Genomic DNA, 12,297 nt, shown 5'->3' with positions numbered 1-12,297 from the left:
GGCCCACATTTGTGGCTCATGCCACATTTCTAGTAGATGATGGTTCTCTAAAACTATTGTTTTCCCTTCATTCCCAGCCAACATCACATTGGCTTAGAGTTATCTATGGTCTTGGAGGTGCTCACCAGGAAGTTCTCGGGAGAAGAAAGTACCTCCAAGAAGTGTGTGTTTGCATGGTAAATTGACATATATTAGTGGAGGCAAGACACCAAGTAGCCAACTCAGTGGACTTCATGTCACCCATCACTGGTGCCTGCATGGCTTCTTCAGTTCCATCTGAGTTTTCCCTTCATAGCAGCAGGAAATTATAAAGAGGGACTGATCTTTTGCACAAGCACATATGGATAGGAACAAGTGGCCCAGGCTAAGGGTAACAAACTCAAAGATCTACAAGGACCAGGCAGGTAATATAAACACGAGAAGCAAGCCAAGCGTATTCTTTCAATATAGCCATGCTTTCTCTGCATATTAAACACATAGGAATTTTCTTCACTTCCCCAGAGAAATAAGTTCCCTTCCTGTTCTGTTTTTGTTTTTGTTTTTGAAACATATGATGATCTTGGCCAATCTTTCATTTTTCTGCTGTGGCTATAAAAAGAAATTTCACTCAACTCTTAATTTAAGAATTAAAAACAAAACAAAACGAAACAAAAACAGTGCAAACACAATGATAGATTGCAGCTGACACCGGCCTCAGGGTTGGGGCTCAGTAGGGAGTTGTGGGGACTGCGGAGAAGTGCGGAATGTGGCCCCACCCACGGGAGCAGCCCTGTCTCCTTGCCAGCCAGTAAGTGCCAAGTGCTAACTCGAGCCCCTGTGGCCCGATCTGAGTTTTCCAGAGACGTCGGAAATCTGGATATTTATATGAAATCTCTCAATTTCAAGTGTCTCCAACGAATTCAAATGTTTTAAAAACACAGTGAGAGCCAGAACTCCGTGATCCAAACAAAACAATATCTACAGACTAGGTTTCGCTCATAAGCCACCGTTTTTCAATCACTGGTCCGGGGCTAGACATTTTCTGCCTCAAAGGAAAAAAAGAAAAAGAAAATTCATATTTTTTGAACACTTACTATATGCCTGGAACTTAATCTCCTTTCCTGCATTTAACCATTTCTATAGCCCATGAAGTATTGTTAGCCTCATTTTCACAACTAAAGAAACAGAGGTTCATTTGAGTTAAATGATTTGTCCAAGAGAACTCAATGAGAAGTGTTCAACCTGGGGGAAGCTGTCAGATGAGTGCTCCCTAAACCTATCTTCTTACCTGAGCTCTGTGGTCATTCCCAGATGGGAGGCTTCGCCCAGTCATCTGCTCTCCATTTTCACCCCTCCTCAGTCCACATGTCATCCACTCCTGATCTTCTGGGTGCTCACTCCCTGTGAAGCATTCTTGGCAATCAGAATGCGATGATTTGTTGTCTCTCTTCAAGTAGGCAGAGACTGGGACCCATGTTTCTGAACCCTCAGTAGGAAGCACAAGGTCCTACACTTTACACAGATTTGATATACATCTCTTGGTTGCAGCATAATGTCATCTCTTGGCTTGCCCATTCCCTGACCCCACCTTGTGTATGTTCCACTCATATTATTCATTCACCCCTTCACCTGAATTGTTCACAGTGACTTTTTATTACAGTAGTGACAAAAGAGATTATTTTACATAAAACCCACAGAATATGGAACAGGTGCTGGGAAAAGTTGGGGTACGGTCTAGCCCTTACAAGCTTTCATTTGCCAGAGGATCCTGAGGCCCAGAGGGAGTAAGGAAGAACTGGTTCAATGTTACTAAAGATTGGAGTCCCAAAGCTGGAAGGAGAGCCCAACCTTGCAGACATAGTATCCCAACAAGCTTGCCAGGACTGAGGTCCTTTTTGGCCAACTTCTTGCTCTTTCCCTAACATTCCAGGAGAATCCTCCACTCTCTCTTTAACACAATGAAATTACTGTTGGCTAGACCTGATAGTCTCTATTCAGGCAAAATGGAATAAGCTCCACTGGAATAAGCTTCCTTCTCTCCTTCTCCAGATTAAGTTGAGAGCTACCTCTCTGGAGGGCCCTCTAGTAGCCACTTATGAGTGCCCATGAGGGAAGGGAACTTTGCAATAACCAGAATCTCATATATTTGAAGCAACTTATACTAGTAACAAAGCACTTCCACATCCCTTATTTTGTTTGACATTTACAATAACCCTGTAATTAACAAGAAGATGTTATTATGCCCACTGTACAGATGAGAAAATTATAGACCTTAGAACATAAGTGACTCGCCTGAGTCATAAGGCAGTGCTGACACTTGAACACAATCTTCTAAATCCTTAAGTGGTATTGTCTCAGTTTTTTTTTTTTGTCTTCCACAATGATTTTTAACTTACTGATTTGAATACTTCCTATCCCTCCATAGTATAAACTTGAAAAAATATAAAAATACAGGAGGACGAAAATAAACAGCAGTTCTAGTCTTAAAACTCAAGAGAATTATGATTAACATGTCAATATATTTTTCCCTTCTCTTTTCTGTGTGTGTATTTTTCTCATGGAATCAGGAACATACTATTTATATGTAGTTTGCATTATGTATACATTTAACATTTTGCTAGAAGTTTCTATGTCATTATCTATTGAAAACATGATTTTTAATCATCGCAAATATTCTCTCCAACAAAGGAGAATTTCCCTATTTGGACATAATTTTGCAATTAAAATGATACTGTAATAAACATCCTTATGGGTAAATTTTTAGTCCACATCTCTGGATAGTGGAATTTTCTTTAGGAAATATAGTGAACCAAGAAACCAACAAGCATTCCAAAGCCCTGAGCTCCAGTATCTCATAAGTACTAGACACTGGAGATATAGAGAGCAAAACCTATGGACACTATTTTCTCAAAGGCCAACTCTTTACACTTTTGCTGCCAAACTTTTTCCCAAATCTGATCCTTGCTCACTGCCTCTGCCCCAGTTCAGGGTACTCCTGCTGGTTTCTGCCCACTGCTATCCTGCTTCTAGCCTCTGTTCCAAATCCATCTTCTGCATGGCAGTCCAGAGGAGCTCTCTAAGGCTGTATCTGTGCCATTCTGCAAAGGAAAACTCTTCACTGAATTCCTGCTGTCTTCCAGAAAAAAAAAATCCAGATTTCTTTAAACTCTGAGCCTGTAAAATTGGAATCAAAAACAGATTTTGGCATCCAGCAAGCACTCAATAAATGCCCTTTCCATATACATTTACATGCCTCTGACTCTATTGGTGCCCATTATTTATGTTTCTAAGGTTTTTCTTCCTTCCACTGGTCTAGAAGTCCCCTTACTACTGGTCGCACACTGTCTTTTTCCAGGTGGCCCCATCATCCAGCTCAGGGCTCTTCCTCCCAGGGGGGTGAGGAGGGGAAGCACTTGTGGAGTTCTAGATGAACTGGTTCTTTACATTTAGAAAGGAATCAGGACTAAACCTATAATCAAGCCAATCTCCAAGGAAAACCTTGCTCAGAGAACCTTAGAAAATGCTAATGGCTTCAGACAGAGTTGTCATTAAAATTTAGAAAATATATTAAAAATATAGTTTGAAAACCATCCCCTCTTTTTTGAGGGACAATCATCTCACCACCCCACCCCCTACCCCGCCATCCTTTCCTTGATTTTTCAGCTTTGCAGGGGCCACCCGAGTTCTGAAGGCTCTGCCAGCAGCATCGGATCAGTTCTGGTTAGGGCTGTTCACAGTCATCAGTCTGAGCACAATCCTCAAGCTAGTTGCATTTCTATCCATTCTGAAATGAAAAAAAAAAAAGTGAAGAGACAATGTCAAAGAATGCTCTAAGTGTCAAGGCAGAAGATGGTGATTTCCTTAGAAGGAAATATGTCCTCCCTCCCATAATTCCTCCCTGCATTAAATGCTCCAGCATCTCAGTAGCAGAGTGTTGTGACATGATGGAGATTGCTATCTTTTTACTGTCTACATATGCCCTCTCATTGACTTCTTGCAGCACTGTGTGTGGTAGCTAGGGCAGGCGTTATTCTCTCAATAAAGGATGGATGAGAACCCCAAGGTTTGGACTGTATTAGTGGCTTTGCCACAGTTCAGAAGCAGGAAGACGCCAAGTCGGAATGCAGACCCATCACTCTACCCAGTCACTGGGTGCTTTGGTGTTAGCCTGAGACTTTCTGGTCTTGTGAGGCAACTACCCCTCTTTCCCAGACTCCAGCCTCACCCTAGAAATGGTGCGGGCTCGTATATGGCACTGGCCTTCCCGGAAAAGCCATATGGATGAGCAGAGCAAATCTCTCAAAGAGGAGGGCAAAGAGATTAGTCATTCTAGAAGTTGGCATTGTAGATGTCACTCTCACCTCCGTAGCTTCTTGCAGCTGAAGGGGCTTCCTGGGCACCAGCTATTGCCTTCCCCACGTCCCTGCTCAGAGTGTTCATCACCTCATCCCCACACCTTCCACATACAGACTGAGAAGTTGACTTGTCCTCACTCTGGAGCTTCCCTTGCAGGCTTTCCTTAAGGTCCCCATGCCTTTTGTAAGCCCCGCTGCTTTCCTGGAATTCCAAAACTCCAAACCTTCAAAACCTGCTTCAAGCTCTACATCCAAGTTTCCTCTGGGTATATCAGTCTTTCCCACCTCCTCCATGTCCTGAGAAACTGGCCCACTGCTCCTCTGATGTCATCTCTGACCTGTAGCTGCCATTTACCGTAATGAGGCTGTTGTGTCACATTAGTCTTGGCTTTCCAGTTTGCTACCAAATTCCCTGAAGGCCAAAACTAGGCCCTAAGGACTTCTTGGTGAGCCCTAAACCAAGACACTTACTGTCAAGCTCAGAGTAGGTGCACAAAAGCTCCCCAAGGATACCTGGACATCAGTGCCATGACAGCAGGTGTAAAAGATGGAGCATCCAGCTGGCAGTAGGGAAATCCAGCTGTGAATAGGCCTTGGAAAACTTTCTTTCTCCTTCCTAAGCTCATGCTACTCATTTATAAAATAGAGATGAGACCAGATCATTTCAAATACTTCTTCAAGCTATTGTGAATCCATAAATATATGGGGTAGATAGGAACTTTTCTGCTAGAAGACAAAATAAAAATCTGGGAGGGCCATACCTCTGCCACACATTAGAAACAAAGTTATTGAAGACTTGCTTTCTCACCAAATGTTGACCATGCATCCTGCAAATCCATTGATTTTTTTTCCAAGCCCCCGCAGACCTAAGGGCCATAATGAGATCCACACACTTGTCAGGTGCCGAAGTCATTTGGCCTTTGGCCTTAATCTCACCGGCCCCCAGCACATGGGAGTTGGCCACGACTTTCACACACGTGTTCCCTCTTACCTAATCTTTCAAAAGGAAACACAGTATTATAAAGTTTACAGAGAGACAGGAAGGGAAAAGAATGGCAGTGGAGAAAAAGAGAACTTGATAAATAGTTTTCCAACCAAAAAAAGAATATCAAATGCACGGGCCATTAAACCAAAGGCTGATCGGAATTCGGAGGATATTTGTGTGAATGTCTGGGCTGTAGTGGTTGCAATGCACACAAACACACACCCTCCAGTCCCATCTGAACATAAATACAAGGTTTACAAGTGAAACATATTTGTTCAGCACCAAAACAGTGGTAATTAGATTCACAGGTTATGTGCGTTACAGAAAAACTAGAATGCCAGCAGCCCAAGACCTTATAAAGTAGCTGATCATCACCAACACCATAATTACTCATGAGCCCAAGGAATGTACGCCAGGCCTCCTCAGACTTGTCTTAATATCAGGCAAGAAAGCACCATAATTATATTTCATATCTGGGGCCAACCCAAGAAACATGTACACCGGGAAACATCGACTCAACTCTGCATGCCCTCTGAGGTGAATTTGGGTACTTGGACTTGTTGCCTTAGAGGAAAAACAGTAAATCTTGATTTAGCTAAAATTAAAAAGAAAAAAAATCAGGAAAATATTCACAAATGCCAAATTAAGGGAGGAATGTTCCATGTAACTTAGTGAAAAAGCTAAATGAAATTTTAAGTGCAAAAAGTACATGTCACCTAAGATACAAATTAAACTGAATTAGTAGAATTAGGTAATAGATGGGAAAAAGCTCAAACCCCATTATTATAGAATGGAGGACATTTTCAACACAAACACAATAGTTTTCTCAATTAGATACCACAAATTCTGAAAGTATTTGAATTCCATTACTTCTCCCGAATCCAACCATCTCTAAGTAGCAAGCAAAATAAGAGGTATTAGTTCCTATTTGCCCATTGATAAACTTATCAGCCTGAGAGGTGAAGTGACTCAGCCAAGATCACACAGCTGCTCACCAGCAGAGTTGGAACAAAAGCCTGAGCCCTCTGAGACCTGATCACACATCCATCTCTCTCCTCCGCATCATCCCTTGGGGTTGGAGGCATGTTGATTTATTTCTTGCTTCTGTAAACTCTTGGCTAGAAAAAAGCTAATACACTTATATTGGATTTGGATTCAGAACAAAATTTTTAGTGTCGAGCCAAGAAGTCTAAAAAAGCACTTTCACCTACTTAATCTGGTTTGAATATCAAAATCCTAAAAACTTCCCATAAAAAGAATTTAAAACATTTTTTCCAGCATTGAGTGTAAGGAGGCAAGTACATCCCTAAGTGCTGATGCAGTAAGCCTCTAATAATGAAGTATTACAGTAATTAGATATTTGAAATCACTCCACCATGGGAGTCCTAAGTCTGAACCACAGATCCACCACTGATTAGCTAGGAGACCTTAGGCAAATGATTTAACCTCACGAAACCTCAGTTTCCTGATCTGAAAAATGGAACAGCACCTACTTATTAAGAACATGAGAAATTTCCTGACCCGTAGTGAGAACCAATGAGTGTTAGTCCTGTCCCTTTCTTGGTCCAGTCTTCTTCAAATTTAGCTCCTTAGCCAGTACCGGCAGCGCAGCGGTTTAGCACCACCTGCAGCCCGGGGTGTGTTTAAAAAAAGAAAAAAAAATTAGCTCCTTAAAATAATGAGCATGCTTCTAGCACCATGGGGCTCATCAAGGTTGATTTCTGAATCAGAATCTTCATTTGATGCCATATTCATGGACAAATATTGATGTGTAGCCACTGTTCTCAGCACTGGTCTGAGGATGGGGGAAAAAAAAAAAACAGACAAAGCCTTCTTCTTAGAGCTTATGTTAAAAAAACCAGACAGCCACTTGACCTTGGTTAGTATTTCTGCACACGGAGGGAGTACACTTAGGGAGGAAGTTCACCTGTGAGTCAGCTTCGCCAAACACCATCGGGTCCACTCACTTCCCCCAAGGTGGACACCAGCCTCCTGATGCAGAGGAAGGTCTTGAGCATCTGCTATGTGTTCCTTTGCAGTCACCAAGGCAGTCAGATGACTTTCCTCCAGAATCATGTCGCTGGGATCATATCCTTGGCCAATGCCCTGAGACACCTCCAACCACCTAGGGGGGAGGTGACTTGGTGTACCTGACAACCTACCTAAAAGCTTGGCTCTTTTTTTTATAACTGACAGATACATTTCCAGGATGTGAGAGGTGGTGACAACTGACCTCACCTCAAGGAGCCCAGCCAGACTTTCTCCATGGCCTATGCTTTCCTCTTGACCACAGAGCTTACTTCCAAGTAGCTATTAGGCTAGAAAACAGAACAAAAGGCTGGCCACATCTTCCAAAGTCCTGAAGTGCCCATACTCTCCTAGATTTTCTGCAGGCCCCAGGCCCTGGCCTAGGGTCCTTGAGAACACTCCACACCAAGCAGGTTGCCAGTGGAGGACATGCCATAAAGCCTCTGTGTGGCTGCATAAGCTGGTCCATTTTTTCATTTTCATTTCCCCTCTCACTGGCTCCTAACAGAATCGTTTTCTGGTTTTGAAAGGCATCTGTAGGAATGCAGAGAACAGAACGGTGACTCAGAAGATGGTGACCGAGTCATCTGCTTTGCATTGTCGAATACATTTTTCACATGTTACTGGGTGAAACTAGCAATAAAGGGCACCAAATGCTAGAAATAGAACAAAAAGAGATAAAGAAAAAGAAAAGGAAAAAAATATATATCTTATTTCCTCTAGAGAAATCTGCCTTGACTCAGGACCTTGGTGTTGTAGGGAAAAATCATTTTGCTTTGAACAGCTCTCTTTCTGACTCACTTTTTGGAAAGAATGTGCTGAACAGATAAACCACCCTCCCCCTCCTTGCAACAGCACTGCTGAAATCTGAACGCGCTGAGTCGTCCTTGTTGACTTGTGAAAGAGATCTCTCTATATTCGTTTGGACTCTGTGCACGTCACATGATACCAATACATTCCAAATGCTAAGATACAAGATTACTACTTAACCATAGAACAAACCAACAGGAATTTTAATCAAGACAATATCCAATAATGAATAAAGATGGAATGTTTTTGGAGGGAGTCCAGAATACACATTTGGGAATTTTTAATCTTGCTCATCTTTGAATCTAGCAAAAAATATTTTAAACTTTTCTGACCATGCCATTTCGGGCTGAACCCCAAAACCAGCTACTATCTACAGTATTAAAGCATTTCGTCTACACAGACGTTGAATTTCCAAATCTCAGCCAGTAATTGATACCAGATTAAGTTGAAATATGAATCAGTAGACAAGTTCCTTTAAATGCAAGGTTTAAGCTGAATTATTTTCTGATAGGAAAGATAAAAAGACGTCAAGATGATAATGATTGGCATGTGACAAGGTTGTTTTTAGTATTGCTACATTTTAGGATTTGTCATGTTTTAATATCCGTATTCAGACCAGATTCATTTGTCATAGTTTACCAAATTGCTTAATTATACCATACTCAGCTATTGGTGGTCCAATATTTAGCAAGAGCCTGAAAGCTAAATCAACACTCAGTGTAAAGGAAGCTTTTTTACAATAATCATAATCAGCTGTAACTCACCTGAAATGTGAATTTCAACATGACTTTCACTGTCTTTGAAACAGTGAGAAGGCAGTGGCCCAGGAATGAGGTTGAAGGCTATAGGTCATGAAGTTATTCTCCCTCTCCTGGGTGGGAGTGGGGGGAGGGGGTTGGTTTCCACACCCACACCACCCCAAGCACCACCACCAAATAGAAACAAAGAAGACTTTCCTTCCACAATGCTGCTTCGAGAAATGCGTCCATTTAGAAGAAATTTATTGGCGTATAGCTGCTCATGATATGTTTTTAAAATCGTTTGTATTTCCTTGGTGTTGGTAGTGATCTTTCCTTTCTCATTCATGATTTTATTAAGCTTCGAGCCCTGGTGTTCTGGTCTTTGAAAAGGACCAAGTGATGCTTGGGAGGAAGATGCTGAAGGTGGGACATATAGATTCAATGTGACATGTTACACTATAGGAAAGGTATTTTTATAGAACATGCACACAGTAGATCAAAGACTTCTCTGTGCTTATTTTTGTCTTCACACACCTACTAAACCTGCATTTCTGCTGATGAGTGAAATTCTAGCTCTTCAGTGATCCCAGGACTCTAAATTGATACATCATCCGGCAGCATTAAAACGCTGGTTTTGCATGGTTAAAAGTGTGGGTGCACAGTTTCACTGGGAGGAATGAGAGGAGCAGTCATTTAAAGTAAATCAAGACTAAACAAGGAAAATGAGAAAAATGGCCTGTGATAGTGCCCTGTTGGTCGTCTCGGCCTCCCAGCTGAAGGGGAGATTGGAACTGAGATGTGAGCGAGGGATTCTTCCCAGGGCTGGATGAGAGTCTTAGAGCAGCTTCTCCCACACACCCTGCGTGAGTCTCTGATGTGGGCAAGGAGGGAGACAGGGCTGAAAAAGCATTTCTGGATCAATCTTGGATAGTGATTGACTGGTGTCCACCCTTTTGCTCATGCTTATACTTGTGCTGACACTTTATTTTTTTGTTTAAAGGATTATTTTCAAATCACCTCCAATATTACAGATTTCGTCAGTGTGTCCCGACTGAACATTTCAGATGGAACCTAGCACATGCCGTGGGAGCTAAAAAAGCTGAATAACTCTGAGCCATAGAACAATATCGTCACAGAACAGAACTGACAGCGTTCCCGAAGAATAGGAGAGGCTAATAGAGTTATATATGTTTTAAGAGGTAGATACAATCACGTGTGCACAATATAAAACAGAAGGTTTCTAATGATTGAAAAAGGAGGGGAAAAAAAGCTATTTGGTAGTAGCTTGGTGAACTTTGGCTGAACTTCTCTGTTTGGCAGGCTCTGGTGCGGACAGTCTAGGATGAGGCATTAGGGCTCGCATCTGAGAAGTTGACATCAAGCAGACAGCAAGACATGATATCTTATTTTCCTGAGCCATGCTGACACAAATTGAACTCCCCTTATTATTTTCTTATGCCAGTAAAGTTGCAGTTGGAACTTTAAGCATTTTGTGTGCAGATGTTGAAGGCTGGGTTGGTTTAATTTAAATAATTTGCAGATTGTTTAGTAGCACTCCAAAGACGGGAGTGTTCTTCATCTGAGTTCAATTTTATGAGCTTTGGTTTCTGATCTTCTGCAAGGTAAAACTGAAGCATTTCAGGTCCAGGAAAACCCGAGCGCTCCAAATCCTGCCGCTGCTGCCTCTGGCTTTGTTAATTGAAGAAAATGGAGAGGCCCCAGCATGGTTTTTAATTTGTTCAACTTTGTACCTTTCCATGGTTCTCTACTTGAGGAAAAACCCAGGGCCTGAGAAGGATCGAGTGGGGGTTGGGACGGAGAGGGATGCAGACGAAGTATGAAAATTAAAAACCAGATGTAATGAGGACTGACTTGTTATAAAATCCTTGTTCCTGTCTCTCTGGCTAGAGAATCGTTGGGTCTCCAATTTTTCTAGGCCATGGCAATTATGCATTTGCACTGTTTATGCGGCCCCCTTCCCCCACCAGACATTTCTTTCACTGATGTTTATTTACCCAGTTTTTCTACAGATTATATGTGACCTCCCTGGAGCCCAGGCATAGATGCATGATTGTATTCGCATTTATACAAGAGTCGAATGCCTTCATTTTCCAGCAAAAGATTTGTTTGCCCAGCTAGGCCCCACATACTAAACAATATGAGGGAATGCTTCTTGGAAGAAAGTAAGATGTCAGAGTACATTACAACACCCCTGGGGTAAATGGAGAGCATTCATAAAGGACTAAAGAAATGTACTTTATAATGAAATGTACCTCATATAATTTATGACCCAATACTCAGGGATGAGTTTTTCTCTTTGGCAGTGTATGTCTGTATGTGAGACAAGAGAGTGTGTGATTGTATAAAATTCTTAATAATGATCTGGGGAAAAAATGTTCTTTCCAGTTTGGGCAATGACCAAAAGTGATTTGCGCTGGCCTCTGTGAGTTGCTGAGAAGGATGTGAGGTTCCCCTTCCCTCACCTCCTGGTGTGGTCAGGGTGCTGGGGGAGAGGGGGCCATGGCCTTGACTTCAGATGTGGAGAACTTCCTCTGTACAACGGATGTGCAGAAAGAGGCAGATGGTGTGTGTGCTGGAGCCGGGTTGGGGTGGGGGTCCATCCTGTTCCTTTATTTGGGACTGTCTCAGAGCTCCCCTCCGCAAAATGGCCTTCAGCAACAATGTACTGAATTGTTGGATAAATACCTGCAGTTGGAGTTGAAAGTCGAGGACTGTCATTGCCTCTGTTTTTCCCTTATGATGATGAGAGTAGCTCTGACCAAACTCATTTTTTTTTCTTTTTTAGAAAAGAATTTTTTTTTCTTTCTTTGCTTTCTTTGCTTTAGTTCCCATACTGAAAAAGCTCACATGTTGACCTTTTGAATAGGAATGGAAGCACCATCCAGGCAAATGTAGCCTGAGTGGCAGGAACTACAGTTTATCACGAGATTTTGGAGTTGAAAGTAGTTGTAGAAATCACCTACTCTAAGCCCTCATTGTTGAGGTAAGAAAGCTGGTTCCCAGAGAGACCATGTGACTTAGCCAAGGTCATGCAGCTTGTTAGTGGAAGAACAAAGCCCAGAAGCCAGGGCTCCTGACATTTTCCCCATCTTCAACCCACCACATGACATGACCTTCCCCTGCTTCTTTGGGAATCCTGGTTCCCCCTAAACCAACACACACAAAAAGGAACCTATGTCTCCATGCTGCAACACAAAAGAACATCCACAGATTACTCATGCAGATTTGCAGGCAACTGTGTCTATAAATCCTCTTTCTTACCGCCTCCCAAACCAAAGCATCAGGGTGAGGGTGAAGAACTTCCACACCTGGGACCACCGCGGGCAGAGCCCTGGCTCTCTCTCCCTGCATCCTAACCTGAGTTCCTCAGAAAGGTGAG

Source organism: Canis lupus, chromosome 19 (genome assembly GCF_011100685.1).
Source record: "Canis lupus familiaris isolate Mischka breed German Shepherd chromosome 19, alternate assembly UU_Cfam_GSD_1.0, whole genome shotgun sequence".
Lineage (NCBI taxonomy): Eukaryota > Metazoa > Chordata > Mammalia > Carnivora > Canidae > Canis > Canis lupus.
The sequence above is the reverse complement of the archived record's forward strand: the minus strand, read 5'-3'. Positions refer to the sequence as shown.